At 37.1% G+C, this 18823-nt stretch overlaps 1 protein-coding gene across 1 annotated transcript in view; it reads left to right on the top strand.

Annotated features, from left to right (window-relative positions):
* Window positions 1–7384: 7384 nt before the first annotated feature.
* LOC110598989 (uncharacterized) overlaps window positions 7385–18823 on the top strand; it is a 197445-nt gene continuing 186006 nt past the window's right edge. Inside the window, exon 1 of the mRNA XM_078047725.1 lies at window positions 7385–9134. The gene's annotated coding sequence lies outside the window, so the exon portion shown is untranslated. The remainder of the gene's footprint in view (window positions 9135–18823) is intronic.

The following is an 18823-nucleotide window of genomic DNA, read 5'->3' as shown; positions in this document are numbered from 1 at the left end:
CAATCTCACTACTGGGTATATGTCTAAAGGAATTGGAATCAGCATGTTAAAGGGCCATCTGTACTTACATATTTATAGTAGAATCAATCTAGGTGTCCGTTGACTGATAAGCGGATACAGGAAAAAAATATACATACAATAGACTACGATTCAGCCATGAAAAAAGAATGAAGTTCATGAAGTTCTGTCATTTGCAGCAACATGGATGGAACTGGAGGACATTATGCTAAGTGAAATAAGTCAGGCACAAAAAGACAAATTTTGCATGTTCTCATTTACAAGTGGAAGATAAAGTTGATCTCAAAGAATTAGGGATATAATAGTGGTGACGAGAGTCTAGGAAGCTGTATGGAAGAGGACAGTGGAGTCAGGATGGTTAATGTGACAGGTAGGAGGAATAGCTTCCAATGTTCTATAGCACAGAGGTATAACTACAGCAGACAATAAGTCGTGGAATATTTCAGAATAGTAAAGAAAATTCTGAATGTTCTCAATACAAAGAAATATGTGTGAGATGATACATATACTAGTTACCCTGATCTGATCATCACACATTTTATACATGTAACAAAATGCCATAATGTAACCTACATATGTGTACAATTATGTGTGGGTCAAAATATATTAAACATAAATGAAAAATAGAAGTCTAACGAGGGCATGACATAACCTGGAGGAATATAATTACTGTAATCTCACAGTTCTTTTGTTCCTTATTTTTTTCTATCATCAAGTAGAAACTCCAAAACAACTTTAGATGCTCTTCATAATTTGGTTACATATTTGTGGCATTTATTTTTTTTTAATACAATTTTTCTCCCTAAACCGTAATGTAATTTTTAATACTCCAGTATTTAATACTCCAGATACAATCTTGTATCTTTACTCCAGATTTCAGTTCTTTGCTTGGGATGCTTTCACACTTCTCTGTTTTCAAAATCCCATCTACTCTGAATGGTACTCTGGTAATCCAGCTTCCATGAAAAATATCAATCAATCAATCAAACAAACAAACAAAAACCAGTCCCTGAATTGCAGTATTGTCCATGTCTATGATATAAATGCACTGACCATGGCTGATTCTGCATTACCAATGGTTTAACAGCCAGCTAGAAAAATTCCTAAATGTTGATGAAGCTGCTCTCACAGAAGTAAAATGTCATATCCTTTCAGCTAGGTTCACCTTGGAATTCATTCTTTGCTGAACTCCTTCCTATTTTCCAGGCACTTTTGAAGAAAGTTCACTGGAGAGTATTTACTGACAGTTGGGAAGTAGTCACAAGAATCTAAAAGAGCTAGTTTGAACATTGGCTTTGCTCTGCTTAGCCATGTGCATTTGAGAAATTATTTAAATTTTATGACATTCAATTTTCTCATCTGTAAAATAGGAGTTAGACCTGCCCTACTTACCTTCCAGAGCTGATTGTGAGGATGAAATGACATGACTTTAAAATATTTTGCTGTGTAAGTACATTATTTTATTATTATTATCTGCTGTAAACAAATTGCATGTGTTCTAAGCTTAATAAAAGGACATCTTTCACTTGTTTAACAAATATGTAATATTTTCCTTCCACCTGTTGGATTCTATTCTAGGAATTGTTGTCTCCTCTGAGATAAACTGACTTTGTGGAACAGTATTAACTTAAGGTTAGGGTAAAGGTGAATGAATGAGGTTCTTGGGGGCAGTTGTCCAGTGAATTTAAAGTTAGAATTTCAGAGAAAACCCATGAGACATCGCAGTGTATTTGAGCAGAAGGTAAAGGCAGAAAGCCTATGATTTGGAGAATTGGAATCATATTAGCGCAAGAGAGTGTTCCTGCACCAGGTTGGATCTTTATAATTACTGGGTTTTCACCATGATTAACCATGTGGACAAAGGAAGTGGTCTGATGGATTTCACATCCTGTGCCTTTTGTTAGTTGTGCAGTCCTGGTCTTGTTACTTTGTGTTTTGGAGCTCCATTTTATGATGTCTTTGAAATAATGATCTCTGTTATAACGTTTTTGTAGATGACAAAATATAAAAGTTATCTGGCATAAAGCACGTCCTTAATATTAATCCTGAAAGTTTTGCATGAATTACATATTGTTAGAGTTCCAAGTCCCAAGGTCAGAACCATTTTGAATGTCCCAGACTATTTTTAATCCTTAGAAAAGCCAGCAGGTTAAAAGCATGCTTCTTTCTCTGGGTATTTGTTTAAGGTAAGATTATCCTTCTCTGGACCCTGGTGCCTTACATATACCAAACCTGTTTGATTCCCTTCAGCTCTCAGTGTAATAGCTACTCTGCACTTAAAAGTGGTATAGGGCTAATTAGCTAGTGGAATTGCAAAGTCACGATTCACTTTAATGTAAAAATTGCAATACCCAGGGAAAGCACTTTACCCGAGATAGGTCTATATACACCACAGATATGCACAGTGCTTCTGAGCAAGGGCCTCTATCAAAAATAAAATAGGAACTTTATTTATTGGTTTTTATAAACACAAAGCTTCTCTTCATTTTCAGAGACTCTGAACCAGTAGTGTTGGGTGGCCCACTTAAGAGATCAATGAATGTTAATTTAACAAGAACCTAATATTAATCATATGGAGGCTTAATATTCATATGAAATGGGGATGAATTATGCAGAAAGATTTTATACCTGTTCCTTCTTCCTTTCATCTGTGTTTTAACCAGAAATCTTTGTGAATTACACATTCCCTACGGCTGAATTGACTTGTAATTGCCCTTTTTCTTCTCCAAGTTAAAATTTTTATGGTGGAAAATACCTTTCTCATTCTGTATTTTTCCTTCTGTTAAGGCAGATTTCTGCTTTGGATTGAAATGGAGCAGAAAAAGAATTTATGTTTTCCATTTGTATTGTAAAAAAGTATGTAAAAGAAGATTTTTGATATATAGGTACTGGTTCTTATAAATAATAGATATGAAATTAAAATATTATGATGCACAAGAAATTTGTAATGATTAGAAATGCAAATTTGTTGAGTTCTATTGGTTTTGCAATGGTGGAAAGTAGAAAAGATTGGATCTCTGACAACACAAACTTCACAAACATCTCCATTCTAATTTCAGTGTTAATGATTTTTAGATTATTTTGCTGATGGGATAAGGAAAGAAATTGAGATATGACAGTCAAAGATATTGTAATATTGGGCAGGTTCTCTTAAAATCCTATCAACTCTTTTTTACTGGTCCTGATGCTCTTGATATGAGGTTGAGTAGTTTCAATTGGGGTCATAGGTAATATATTATGAAGTCAATTAAACCTCTGGACATTGTGCAAACAACTGGCCTGGGATCTTCCCTGGGTTATATAGGATCCTTTAGGAGCTATAGCTAAAGGAGAAGATGGCTGGTATTAGCTTAGAATCCACTCTGGACTGTGCCAGAGTTACTGAAATAGATACCAATTTGAAATTCCTTGAGAAACTTTCACTCATGACATTTTGGTACATAAATTTGGTGCAACTGCATTCCTATGATGGTATATATCTCCATGAAATTACTGTAGGCTTGTGCTCTATGAAATGAACATATTCTTCATAAATGCTCATATAAACACATGTATTCTTAGAACTGCAAGTCATATTTTGACTTGTATACGCATGATAGTGACTGTAGAGAACCTCTACTGGGAATCCCCTTGAGTAATGAGGAAGTTGAGATCCCAAGAAGGAACACAATGGGCATCATAATTCCCATGAGAACGTAAGAAGGCAGGGTGGGTGCCCCAGCACAGGGCTCTTTCTGCTATAAAACAATGTATGTAGAAATAAGTGGAGATAGGTATAGCAAATTCTTGTAACACAAAACTGCTTGGAAACTAGAAATTTCCAATCCACTATGAAACAATGCCTGGCAATTTCAGTTTGAGCTTGAGCCTTACTGGTTTGTTTTTATTATATTTTCATGCCTTCCATAAACATGGGATAACAAACACCTAAAACACCAGATGATCTTGATTATTTTCTCTCACAACTGATCAAAGGGAATTTAACAAATGTCCTCATTGCATTTACTTTGTGGAGGACTTTCTAACTTTTATAGCTCTTCCACTAAGTTTTGCCTGTAAATAGTGTAGATTAAACCGAGGTTAATAAACTGAAGCAACAAAACTCAGGCATTTATTGAAAACATGATTTTTTTTTCATTTCATCACAGAAGTATGTGGAGCTGCTCTGAGAGATGACTGCATTTCCATATGTTTAAAGGAAAAATGAAAGAAGGTATATTGTAACAAATACCTATTAAGTGCCAATCATTGTATAGCCTTTATTTAATCCTCAGCCCATCCTTATACCCTAAGAATATAGTCTCTATTTTCAGGTGAGAAAACCAAGGCTTAGATTATATGACAAAATGGGTGTGATTAGGGTTAGAACCAAATTCTAATTGCAAAGCTGAGGCTTTTTCTGGAATAGTTAATCCATAATATAGTAAAACAAGCTTCATAATATGCTTTTCCTATAGCTATTTTCAAATGTCTAAGTGCCTGAGTGGAACATGAGTAGAAGAAAAAGAAAGCATGATAAAATCCCCTGCAGATAAGTTTTTTAATGTAAATGGTGCATGCTGTTCTTTGTTTGCTTGGCTTCACAATGAATCCCAAAGCTGTGCAACTCTATTCCTCTCAAGACATATGGAAAGAGTTTTATGTTTTAAACAATTAGACTTGACAGAGCTATTGTTTCTTTCTTATTTAATATCCCCCAGTTCTGGAGCCCAGCCAAAATGTGTATTCTGTCTCCAAATTTAATTTGTATTCCTTCTTTATATCACTTAGTTGTCAGAAGACAGCAACTTAATGGCATTTGTTGCTGTGGCTTAGAGCATCTGGGTTATGTCACTTGCCAGCTGACCTGCTTTGCTTAGAAGAATAAAGTTCTCTGTCTAATGATCTTTTGGAGGCTTGTATCATGGGTGATTCTGCTTTTACCAATCCTAGTTTGTTCTGTAAATGTCATGAGAAGATAAATCTCTAGATATTAATTTGCTTCTATTCAAACAAGGAAAGCAGTTATAAATATGGAAGGAGTTAGTATGAAGGATGTTATAGAGGAGAAATTTCTAAAGTCACAGTTGTTGGTGTGTAACTTGCTGTTTTGGAAAATTTGAAACTTCAAGGAAAAAATGGAAACAAGGGCCATGGAGTGAAAAAAAATACATGTCAATATTTTGTGTCATTTCAATTCAGTCATTCAAACTAATTTAAAACTTATTTCTAAGAGTAGACACTGTCCCAGGTGCTGAAACAACTTAGCTTACTTTAAGGATTTTTGTAGTCAAGCAAAACAGGACTATTCATGTAGGTAGTTTTGAGAAAGTCACTTTACCACCCTGGTCCTTTGTTTTATCATCTGTTGGAGGAAATCTTTTCCGACCACTCACATTTGGTGACACATTTGGTGACACTCATTAAGGCAATGTGTTGTGATTGGAAGAGCATTTGCTTTAAGATTGGTGATGCATGTTACCATTCTGGCTCTGCTACCATTTCAGTCCTGGCTCTAATGTTTGATCCACGTAAGTCACTCAGCTTTTCTGAGTCTCATCTGAAAGGTCAGAGCAACTGATTTTTCCTTGTAAGGGTGTATGTCATGAGACTGAATATAATCTCTCTTGTGCATGTTCATAATTTGTGTACTGTAACAATCAAATCACAATTTTGTTTTTATTGTTGTTGAAACTGATTGTTGCTCTTTACTCAAGAGTGGGTATACTGGTATGGTTTGTAAACAGTTACCACATACATGCACAACTGATGTCTATGGAACAAAGCCTGGTTCTATGACCACAAGAAGAGTGATTTTAAAAGTCAACATTTTCAAAAATGAGTAACTCTTTGATAACAGAAAAGTCTCTTGACAGTTTTTCAACTGAAGTGTGATTTATTTGTCAACTTTCAGGAAAGAAGTATTTCATTAAACTGATATTTGTTGAGGTCTGTAGTAGTTGGTCACTAAATATATTTGTTTTCCTCTTTGTGATTTCCTTTCAATATGAAAATTCCCCACTTGATGGATGTTAGACTTTGCCATGTGTCTTGCCTTAGCCAATAAGATATGAGAAGAAATTAGATGTGCCATTTCTGAATGGAGGCTTTAAGAGAGGCTGTGATTCATTACTGAGTCGTTTCTTTTCTATCACAGGACCAGCAATGTTCCAGAAAATGGAGGGTCTAGTGGGGTGGGTATCAGCCTGGCATGAAATAGTGTGGAGCTATCTTGGGATAACATACAGTATGAGCAAGAATTAATTATTTGTTTTTAAAATCTGCTAAGAATTGATTTTGCAGTTGCATTATAATCTAGTCTACTCTGATTATACTGTGCTTACTAGTAAGAAATACAATGGTGAACAAATCATGTCTAGTTTCAAGTCCTTTAGGGATATCTCAGTAAAGCAAGACGTTATAATGATAGATGATGCATGTTGTAGTAGAGAGAGTATGCAATGCTGAGGAAAGCAAACCCAACCTTGGGATCAGGGAAAACCTTTTCAATAATCTGCATTTATGCTGACAGTTCATAAATTAATAGGAGTGAGCCTGGCCGGGGATCAAGAGGAGGAGGAAAGTACTGCAAATAAAACAAAATCATAGACCAAGGCACAGAGGTGACAAAGGTCATGGAAGAGCTGGGGAACACATGTTGAGGATAGATACAAGACAGAGTAATGGGAAAACTGGTGAGATAACACTAATGATAATAATATTGAGCATTCATTAGCTTTGTGCTAAGTGCTTTCCATACTTTTCCTCAAGATTATTATCATTATTTTATAGATGAGGAAATTGAGCCATAAAGAGGTTTAATAACTTGCCTGTAGCCAAACATCAAGAATGTGATTTTTATCTGAAGGGTAATAGGAAGCCACTGAATAGTGTTACACAGAGGAGCCTCAGATTCAGATTCGCATTTTGGAGAAATCAGTATGGCTCTAATTTCCAGTTCATAATCCAGCCCTGGATTAGGGGCCTCAATGTCTGCTTCTCAGTCATCTGACTCTTGACTAAAGTGATGGCTGACAGGTAGAATACCTCAGGAGAGGTAATGTTCTGAAGGGGACTGGGATGTATGAGGAAAAGTATATTGTGAGTCTCAAGACTATTAAGATTTGGATAATAGTTTTAATAATAACACAAACATAATAAAATGATCCCCAAATGAGCTGTTGTACCTAATTCAAATTATGGGTATGATATTACATCAATATTTTGAGCATTTCAATTTACTTTTGACTATCACATAATATAACAAATCAATTAAAGGCAAAGCCAAAAATCTTTGAGACCGTCTAGTGGTCCATGTATTCTTCTCTCCTTATTTACTGAGGCTGAATAATAGTGATTATAATTTGTTTTTCTTTGTCAGAAATAAAGAGATATTATATGGACCAAGAGGGGAAAGAGTTCCACATAAATGACAGTGACATCTCTGACAGTTGTTTTCTGTGAGTTGTTTGGTGTCCATCAGAGGCCTCTGGAGACCTGGACCTGACTGAAAAGGTCCCCAAGTCAAGATGCCAGCGACCGTGATTAATATGAATGCTATTCCGGTCATTGTAGGACCTTTTGCTTCAACAGAATTCAGAAAAGGATTGCAGGTAATTTTGACATTTATAGTTGACTTCCTATAACCTCCTGCAAACACTGTCCCCAGAACTCCAACTCTTTCTCTCCCTCACCTTTCTTTTTCCATTCCCCACTTTCTTCTTCTCCTTCCTTGCTTGTTCCAGTGACTAGTCTATTTTTCCTCTTTTAAAACAGCCGGTGTCTGCAGAAAATAACATGCAAGAAGTGAGCCGACTGCCAATATGCATAAGAAGATTTACTGCAACAGAGAAAGGATGTTATGAGACATTGCACATATTAATCTTTCCGTTTTGGTCTATAAAGACCCGGGTTTGGCTACTTTTATTTATATGCTTTTAGAGAAAAGCAGTTAGGTCAGAACAGGAGATTCGGGGGATGATAGACAGAGATTTACAGCTCAAGTGTCCAGGAATACAGGCTGGCTGAGCAATTGTGGCTTCTCCTTAACAGCCATGGACAGGCTGCATCCTTTGAGGTACTGCTCTGCGAAGCCGGCATGGCAGAGGTTTTCAGTGCCACTTTTCCCAAACTGCTGGGCCAGTGAAGTTGTCAGAAAAGATCAGTGTAGGTTTAGGAATGTTTTTTTTTTTTTTTTTTGAAGTTTTCCTGAAATAACCAATAATGAGTTGCTGGCTTAGATAGCTCTTTTTATAGATCGTGCAGCAGCTGGATCAAAATCTAATGAAGATGTTTGCATCTGACAATGGCAGGCCTGCACATTTCCATCCTATTTCTTGAGTGCGCAAATGCATTTCATTTGGGAACATGAAAGGCATATTTAGTGACAACTGATGGTTCTTTGTTTTTTAATTCCCAATAATGTCTTCAGTAAGTGCTTTTGTTAACATTTTTGCATTATACAATAGGTGACACAGGAAGATAATCGGTGTGCTGAAAGCAATTAAAGAGTTTATATCCAACTTGTTCTGCCTATTAAATGGATCCATTCGGCATGGAAGCACATTAGCATCTTTACAGTGGAATGATTGTGGAAATAGGTTATTCACGGGGCTTATGCATCTTGCTCCTGCTGCAATAAGACATATCTTCAAGATTGGAGAAAAGGAATGAGCCATTTTTCTCCCCTTGGAACTGTAAACAGAAGTAAAACTATTAATAGATGCTGTAGCTAATCCCAGGAAGCTGCAAGTGCGAGATTAAATAATGTCGCGAAGAGAAAGCTGGAATGAAGGGAGGGGAGGGAGGACAGAGGGAGAAGAGAGGGAGGCGAGTTCCCTGATCACTGAACTGCATTAGACAAGGACAAACTGAAGGACTTTGGCTGATCATAGGATTGACAATTGGTATAAAGGGGAGATTCCTGTTTTCAGCAAAGTAAATATCACTCCATCTATTTCCTGAGTACTGTTCTAATGGGAATATTTGTGTTTTATTTTTAAAGTAGTAATGAAGCTGATTTTAAATGGGATTTGGATGCTACAGAGATGCAGCTGAGCCTGAAGGAGACACATAATCATTGTGAACCAAAACTTATGTTTTCTGATAAAAGAAACAGAGAACTGGGAGGCCTCTGGGTGAGTGTATAATATGAGACTGGAACCCTATTTTTACTGCTGCACAGAATGAGTTATAACAAGAGGGATTGGGATATAATTAAATCTCGTACATGGCATATTAGAAATGATTACATGTCCCCAAGTTTTATTCCTACTAATACTCTTGGACTTTGGCTGATCCTCTATTCAATACTGACTGTGAAGCATTGTGAGTCAGCTGCTCTGCTAAGGATCATCACATCTCTCTAGATCTTTATAGAAACTGGGAGGTTGTATTGTCCATACCATTGAGTGCTATTCAAAATGTGGTCTATGAACACCATCTTTATTACTTGGAAACTTAGAAATGCAAATTCTCTGGCTCCATACCAAACTGAATAAATCAGAATCTCCTGGGGTGGGGCCTAGGAAGGTATTTTAATGTGTAATAGGACTACAAATAATTTTTATGTCCACTAAAGTTTGAGAAACAATATTTTTGTAGTTAAGTCTGAGTCTCAAGATCTCACTCCAGTAAGATTGGCAGCCATTATGAAGTCAAATAATAACAAGTGCTGGCGAGGATGTGGGGAAAAGGGTACTCTTATACATTGCTGGTGGGACTGCAAATTGGTTCGGCCAATTTGGAAAGCAGTATGGAGATTCCTGGGAAAGCTAGGAATGGAACCACCATTTGACCCAGTTATTGCCCTTCTTGGTCTATTCCCTGAAGACCTTAAAAGAGCGTACTACAGGGATACTGCCACATCTATGTTCATAGCAGCACAATTCACAATAGCTAGACTGTGGAACCAACCCAGATGCCCTTCAATGGATGAATGGATTAAAAAAATGTGGCATTTATACACTATGGAGTATTACGCAGCACTAAAAAATGACAAAATCATGGAATTTGCAGGGAAATGGATGGCATTAGAGCAGATTATGCTCAGTGAAGCTAGCCAATCCCTAAAAAACAAATACCAAATGTCTTCTTTGATATAATGAGAGCAACTAAGAATAGAGTAGGGAGGAAGAGCAGGAAGAAAAGATTGACATTAAACAGAGGCACGAGATGGGAGGGAAAGAGAGAGAAAAGTGGAATTGCATGGAAATGGAAAGAGACCCTCATTGTTATAAAAAACTACATAAAAGAGGTTGTGAGGGGAATTGGAAGAAAAATAAGGAGAGAAATGAATTACAGTAGATGGGATAGAAAGAGAAGATGGGGGGAGGGGGATAGTAGAGGATAGGAGAGGTAGCAGAATACATCAGTCACGAGTATGGCATTATGTAAAAATGTGAATGTGTAACCTATGTGATTCTGCAATCTGTATTTGGGGTAAAAATGGGAGTTCATAACTCACTTGAAACTATTGTTCGAAGTATGATATGTCAAGAGCTTTGTAATGTTGTGAACAACCAATTACAAAAAGAAAAAAAAAAGAGTGTTTTTGAGTGATTTTTAAGATCACACACCTTCAGAGAAATAGGGTTGAATGTGATTTAGAATTTCCTACTATGTCCCAAGCTGCTTTCTTTTATAGGAGTTTAACACCTGGTTACCCCCTTGTACATAAGAAGCTTAGTCTCTGAAGATAGTCTTTCATTAGAGATTGTGGTCTAGGATACTATCACCAGTTATCCGGACTGGCGACCTATGCTGCGTTCACAAAATCTGGCTATATCCATAACTGAGAAAATGGCGAAGAAAGTACTCAAGCACACAGAAATACCTTTTCAGAATCCAGGACAGCTCTGGACCTTAGGGGTCCATTGGAAAGAGAGAGCTTGCACCTGGATTCTTTATTTTTATAGGGAGGCACACAAAGAAGATTCAATGGGATGTTCTTTCCAAATAAGGCAAGGGGTCAGGTTTCAGGGGGTTGAGTCTAGCTTTGTGATGTCTTGTGGTCAGCAGATTGACTGACATCTTGGAAGGCCACACCCATCTCAGGTGCTGTGTGAAATCAAAGGTTGATCGACTGAAAAGGACACATATGTCATACAGCCCAGTCAGGGAAGTAATGTCAGTCTGGTCCTCTCATGAGCTTAAATGCTCACAGCTCACACACTCAGCCCATGGCTTGATGCTTGGAATTTGCGGCAGATTTGAGCCATTATTCCTGTTGAGCTGTATTTCTGTTAAGCCAGAATATAAATTCTGTTGTGTTGGCCAATGTGATGGAGTCTAGACTGGGCCCCTTTCTGGTGTTCAAAGAGATGGGGAAAACATAATGATTTACAGGCCAGAAAATGAAATGGGTGTGGCACTTGTTCATCTCTCAACATCCTTATCACTATTAATTCTGTGGGGAAGAAAAGATCCTGGTATGTTATAAAAGTAAATCACATTTATTTATGATTACAAATCACTAAAACCATCGATGTCTTGACTTAGGTCGAAGAATTTCTTTGGGAGCAAAAGAATATAGACTGGCACCTGGGGAAACAGGTTTATTGATGTCTAGCCCTATGGACTGTCGTTCTCTATGCTTGAATAAGCATTAGCTCAGGCCTTTGCAATTCAGAAGGAGCTGGATATTCATTAGAGTATAACTCTTCTTACTGGCATCATTTTCCTTGTACTTCACCCTTTTCCCCCTTTTACTTGACAGCATTTGGAAGTCATGACCCATAACTTGAAATGCACTATTTATTCAATAAAGGCAGGCTTTCAAAACAAAACTAATACTGTCATTTGATAGTTGATATCTTGAATAAAGGGTTTCAAAGAGGGATTTTGTTAGAGGAAAGAACCTTTGGCATTTTAGAGAGAGAGGTTTTAACCATGGGTCTGCCATTTGCTGGTTTGTATGTCCTTAGAGCTCTCTGAATCACAATTTCCTTCTGTGAATAGAGAGGGCATTTCATGTCTCATAGATGAATTGAGTGCATTAAACATAAGGTGACCATACTTTCAGTTTGTGAGGGATCATCCTGATTTGTACCTGTTGTCTTGATGCAATTATTTATAGAATTTCTTTTCATTCTGAAAGTGTTCTGTTTTGGATGATAAACTGTATAATCACATTAATTAAATAAGTTAATATATGTAATGTTTCATGTTCTCCATATTTCTATTATTGAAAATATTGCACTTGGCAACAAGTTGTACATCCTCACCAAACCAGATTTAGTTTTTCTCCATGGAAAAAGAATACCCGGACACTCAGGGCTGTGGCTATATCTGCTAGAGGGTTTGACAACCTGTCCTTTCCTGTGCTATCCTTTGGCCTGGGCACCTCTTCTTACAACAGTAATAGCAAAACTCACTGGTCATTTAGGTAGAATTGAGTTTTACTGCTGTATAGGGAGTATTGTATTCTATCTATTGTGTTACACTTAATGTATTGTCTATCGTATTATGCTATAGGTCTCTGAAGAGGCCATTGAATTAGTGTTTGGGACTTCTAGAAGAAAATTTATGATACATTAAGGAATGATCATATTCATTGAGTATACTCATTTTGTGCCAGGTACTGTTCATCTCTGAACTCAGTGGGTCATTCTTAGCCCCATCTTACAAATGAGGGACCCCAGATTCAGAGAAGTTAAGAAACATTTTAAGATCCTGCATTTAATTAGAGGAGAAGCCAGGAGTCAAACTCATAGTTTTTTTTTTTTTCCCTCCTTCTACAACAATGCTCAAATGCTATCAATGAGGAACAATTCTAATACCACAGAACATATGAGTGAAGCCATTCAGTTTAATGGTAATCTTGGCTTCCTATCTTTGACAGGTGGAGTACAAATACTTTGTTTTCAGGTAGGGAGATATTTCTCAAACCCACCTGACACTTCCTTGAACTTAATGTTTCTTTGCCACATGTTCGTCATAGACACAGCTTTTTATAATTCATTGAACAATCCTGATATTAATTGCTTTTACCCTGCAGCCTCTGTCAAACATCTCAAAATTAGAATTATTAAAAAGCAGAAAGTCTGCTTTGGGTCTGATGTGGGTAGAGTAGGAAGAGGAGAAAGAGGAAGAAAGGCAGGAATGACTGTCAGATCAGACCCATTCTGCTTAAAGGGAAGGGGACTATTTTGGGGAAACCTGTTTCTTCCCTCTTCTCCAACAATTTTTGGTTAATTCTGACCTGCATTAGGTAGATAAAGATAAATGTGAATTTTAAATTATATTTAATCTTCATTAAAGTAATTATCTCTCTTAATGAAGAATTTGCTGGGTTGTGGTTGTGCAATGGAGTATAAAATCCTAAGTGAATAAAATCAATTTCATTTTCAGGCTAGCTTTTCTGTCCATTAATAAACAAGACACAGAAAATATATTTGCTCAGAGTCTTGCAGGCTGCTCATAGCTCACAAAAAGCCAATACCACTTACAAAAGCAGGACAGTTGGCTCTCCATTTCTCACCCTTCATTTTTCAATCTAAAGGGGAGCTTTCACCCTAAGGAAGTTCCCTGAGTTTCCATACTGGGGCTGTCTTACTAAGCCCAGCAGAGAGACGACTGCGGATGATATCTCACACCCAAACGGCTGTTCTCATGAAATGGTGTTTGTGTTGTGCAGTGTATTTCATCTAAGTGCTCTGGTTTATTAATCATATAAGTATGAATTAGACACTGGCATGCTTATGTTTCCTAATGTATGAAAATTGCTTATTTATTTCCGTGCTGTTACAATGGAAAGAAACAGACTGGTTCTAAATAGCAGTGTACTGTAGTGTGAAGCAATTAAGTGAGTTATGCATGCCCTTCAGGAGGAGGATAATGGGAAATTGGTGCCAGCTAGTCCTCACTGCTGCTGATGAAAATAGAAAGGAACATGTTATGGAGGAACACGGACTTGTCCATATTTCAACGTAAACTTGGGAGTCTGCTATTGTAGCTGAATCTTAAGATTTGGCTCCTGTGAACTTGCTGATTTGCTTCCTTATTATTTTTGCAAAAAACACAAAAGAGCTAAAAAGAGTGCCATACATGGGAAGGTAAGAATTGGTGTGGTTGATGACAAATTTTCCTTCTTTTCCTTTTATACTCCTGGAACTTAACAATAACAGATGCAAACCACCCTCAAACCCAAATGTGCGCATGCCACCATCCCTGCTGGTTGAGTGCTGTGTAAAGAGCGACAACATATTTTTTTCCCATGGTGCATGAAATTCTATGCATTGAGTTAGTGACTTACATGTTACTTATTATTAGATTACATCTGGCTTTTGATCCAAATGATATGTTTTTTAAAATAACAACCATATTAAGTGGTTTTCTTACTATTCTCATTTGTGTATAAAGAAACTAAGGTACAGAGACATTAACTTGTCCAAAGTTACACAGCTGGCAAATGTCAGAGCTGTTCCTTCAACTGGCTTTGTAGCTCAGGCACCTGGCTGTCATGCTTCCTTGATTCTTTCAGGGTAACCAGGGTCATATCAATGGGCCCCTCAGTACTTCTGTTTCTTGTCTGTAAAATGGGGGAGGTAATATTCCTGAGATCCAATTCACCATGTTAGATATAATTTCATTCATCCTTTGTAATTATCTGTAAGGTTGAAAAATTCTTTTGCCTGAGAGGAAATTGGCTCAGAGAATTGTGAAGCTCTGAGGTTACAAGAAGTGTAAGAGATGGAGCAAGGTTTCAGATGTAGTTTGCCTACACTAAACCCTACACCTCTTCTATCTTATTATGGCTATAAGGGCCCTGAGGGGGATGTGCAAGACAATGGATGTGAAGTGCCTAACATTTCCTGCACATTACACACTCAATGTAAGTAAACTCAGCCAAGGTCTGGCAAATTGCTTGGAAATGCTTGTTGTTATTGTTAATGCCTGTTCTGATGATAGCAGAAGTGAGAGTTTTTAATGGCAGGACATGTCCTCCAGGATGCTGATCTAGCAATAGTCAATAGTGATGTTTACTAAGCTTATCTCCAAGGGGCTTTAGTTCAGAGAGTTACAAAATAGAAAAGACTAGCATAAATATCTTAATTACAAATGGTAGATAATGTTCCCCAAATCTCTCTCCTAAAGATGTGGTTTCTGTTGTCACCAAGGAGCTGAGGAGGCAAATTGACTTTTAAAATTTGTGTTTTAGATTGAGAAAATAACACAGCACAAATCAAAGGAGAGTGTAAAAATGCCATATACTCACTCTCCAAGATAATTACATTTTAAGAAATATTTGTTTTAGATTATTAGTCTTTCTTTCTTTCTTTCTTTCTTTCTTTCTTTCTTTCTTTCTTTCTTTCTTTCTTTCTTTCTTTCTTTCTTTTTTGTGGTACTGGGGATTAAACCTAGGGCCTTGTACAAGTTGGGCGAGCACTATAAGATCCTCAGCCCTTCTTATATTTTCATTTTGGGACAGGGTCTCTCTAAGTTGCCTTGATGGGTCTCAAATTTTAGCATTTTCCTACCTCAGGTTCTTGAGTCCCTGGGATTACAGGTATTTTTCACCATGCCCAGACTTGTTTCAGATTATTTTTAAAAAAAACACAACAAAAACCAAATCATTTCAAACATATGAGGGTCTCCCATATACATCAAGTTACTTTTCCTTATTCCTTCCTTCTTTCCCTCCATCCAATCACCATCAGGAATGTTGTGAAAATCAAATCCATATATTTAACTTTTTACTGAATACATATGTAATCACACACAATGAAGGGTATTATTTTAATTTTTAAGTATTTACATAAATAGTAAGGTACTTCACCATATTTTTTCATAATTAACCTCATGTTAGTGACTTTTAATCATGTCAATACACACATTATCATTAATATATTGTATTTCATCTTCTGGATATGCAAACATTTATTAAGTAGCCTATTTTTGGACATTTAAAGATTTTACAATTTTTGTCACACTAGATAGAATCCTGGTTTTCAGCTTCCATTGTTAGGGTTATGTAATTTGTTCACAGCTGACCTGCAGAGATCCATTTCTCTTTCTCTAGGTAATAGCTTTCTTTAATCCCAGCCCTGTTTCTTTGCTCTGTTCTGGGATGCTGCTTTGCTGCCCTCTTCTCTATCATCCTTCCCTCCTTTCTTTTTGTCCCATTTAAAGAAACCTAAGAAGAGTTACACAAAAATTGTTTATTACACTTGTAAAAATGACAAGGCCATGCAAAGGAGGCTACTACCATGAGGTTTTGTACTTGAAGAGAGATCAGGCTCAGCTCGAAATACAATGAGAAAAAGTAGGAATTTATAGCCAAGGTGCAGTGGATAGAAAATACGTGAGAGGAAACATGAGGGGTAAGGGGGATTCTGGTTAAACACACCTCCCAGGGTTCTTGCTGAAGGTAAGCCAGAGGGATCACACATAATCTGGGGGATAGTGCAGAATGAGGAACCCACTACTACCCTTTTAATCTTCTCCTTGGCATCACATGGCAGCAGCTTAGCATAGCATTTTCCAGAATTCTCTGTCTCCTGTAATTTTGGGTTACAGTCTTCAGAACCTATTAAGTAGCCATGTACTGTCTTTAAGCTTTCATTTTATGTGTGTTCCTGTGTTATTGCTATTTTAAAGTAGTCTGATTCTTTGATCTTGATTTTTTTTCACATGAAATCTGGCCCTGTCTCATACCAGAGGCTTATTAAAATTTACCTTAAATCTCTGGTTTCTGTAACATGCAGATGTTTCCTATGAGCCTCTCAAATACTGTGCTGGGTAATCAGTGGGCATATTCTTTTTTGGAAACTCTTTCCTTTCAGTTCTGGAAAAATTTCCATTTTCCTTTAGTTTTGATAACTTCTTCCTTTTTCTTTGTTCTCCTTTTCTGTCATCTCTGTTAGATATTAAAGGTTGGTTGTTTAGATTTGTTCATTTTTTAATTAATTTTTTTTCTGTTCTCTGTTTTGAAAGTTATATTTGATTTTTGAAAAGAATCAGTTTCATTTTAATTTTCAAAATTTTATTCTTGTTTTCTATAGTCTGTCCTTCCTGCCTCTTTTCCCATTCTTCCTTCATATTCTACATGTGAATTTCCCAGATTACTGTCTTTTAATTTTAATTTAATTAATTAACAAAACATATATTCATAGCATAAAACACAATGTTTTAAAATATGTTTATATTGTAGAACAGCTAAATCAAACTAACATTATTCAAAACTCATCATTTATTTGTGGTGAGAATCCTTAAAAGTCTACGCTTTTTGTTAATAATTTTCCAGTATACAATACATCCTTATTAGCTGTTATGCTCGAATTCAGGACCCCCAAAAGACCACTAGAGACCAAGATCCATGTAAACAGCAAAGAGGTGTTTATTGTAAGCTAGCTTGTTCCCCCGAGCACACACACAGCAACTGGTGACGCTGAGAGGCCCCAAGCCCAGGGTTTGCAGCAGTTTTATACATTCTTTGGAGAAGGCAGGGACCCCCACATACATCATAGCATCTCTTAGAAAATCATCACACACTGTGGGAAAATCAAATAACAACTCTAAAACATGATTAGCACATTCACTGGCGGGAACAAATTGGGTAGGGGTGATTGGTTACTACAAGAGGGGGATTCCTTTGAACTGATTGGTTTAAGCCAAGAGGGGTGTTTGTGCTGAACTACATGGTTTCCCAACACCTTATCAACCACCATAAACTACTGGGAGGGTCATCTGGCATCCCAGGTATTTCCCTGTATCATGCTGATTGGTGGCTGCTAGGGGGTTGCTATGGATCCCCACCTAGCCTGACTGAGTCAGGGACACCTGGCGCAGGAGATCTCTCCTGTTATTTGTAGATAAACAACTTAGCAGGGTGGGAATGTGCTTAGGAGTGCTCTGTGGGTCTTTCCAAGGACAAAGGTGATGTCCCTTCCTTGGACAGGCTTTGCTCTGAGATAGAGGCTGGTTTTTCAAGCTACTGTCACTATGAAGCACACTAGATCTCTTGACCTAACATTTCCCTAACCACTTCATACCCTTCTTCTGATGACTACTATTCTATTTGGTTTCTCTGAATTGGACTTTTTTGGATTCTCTGAATTGGACTTTTTTGGATTTTATGTATGAGTGAGATAAAGTGATATTTGTCTCTCTCTCTCTCTCTCTCTCTCTCTCTCTTTTTTTTCCGGCTTCTTTTAGTTAGCACAATGTCCTCTAGGTTCATTCATGTTGCTGTAAATAACAGGATTCCCTTATTTTTAAAGGCATTGTGTATGTACCCAAAGGCATATTCACCATTTATCCATTCATTCATTGATGGACACAGGTTGACTCTGTATCTTGGTGATTGTGAATAATGTTGCAGTGAACACGGGAGTCCAGACACCTCTTTGGGGTGCTGATTTCAGTAGAATTTCTGGATTGTATGGCAGCTCTAGCTTTACTTTTTGAGGAGATTCCACACTGTTCCCTGTTCTCCATTTGCTCACCAGCACCTGGGACTTTTTTTTTTTTTTTTGCTAATAGCCATTCTGGTAGGTCTAAGCTGTAACCTCATGGTGGTTTTAATTTGCATTTCTATGAGGATTAGTGATGTTGAACATTTCACATACATGTTGACCATTTGTGTCTTCTTCTGAGAAATGTCTATTCAGCTATTTTGCCCATTTTTAAATGGGTTTATTTATTTATTTATTTATTTTTGCTATTGAATTTCTTGCATGTTTTGGATGTTAACCATCTCTTATTTTGAGTGCCTTTATACACAAAGTAGAATTATTTTGACATTTTTATTGGGGACATGTAGATGAGTCTTGCATTTTTATCCAGTCTGATGATCTTTGTTTAAAATGGGGAGTTAAGACCATTT

This window comes from Ictidomys tridecemlineatus, chromosome 4 (genome assembly GCF_052094955.1).
Source record: "Ictidomys tridecemlineatus isolate mIctTri1 chromosome 4, mIctTri1.hap1, whole genome shotgun sequence".
NCBI classification, from domain to species: Eukaryota; Metazoa; Chordata; class Mammalia; order Rodentia; family Sciuridae; genus Ictidomys; species Ictidomys tridecemlineatus.
The sequence above is the reverse complement of the archived record's forward strand: the minus strand, read 5'-3'. Positions and strand labels throughout refer to the sequence as shown.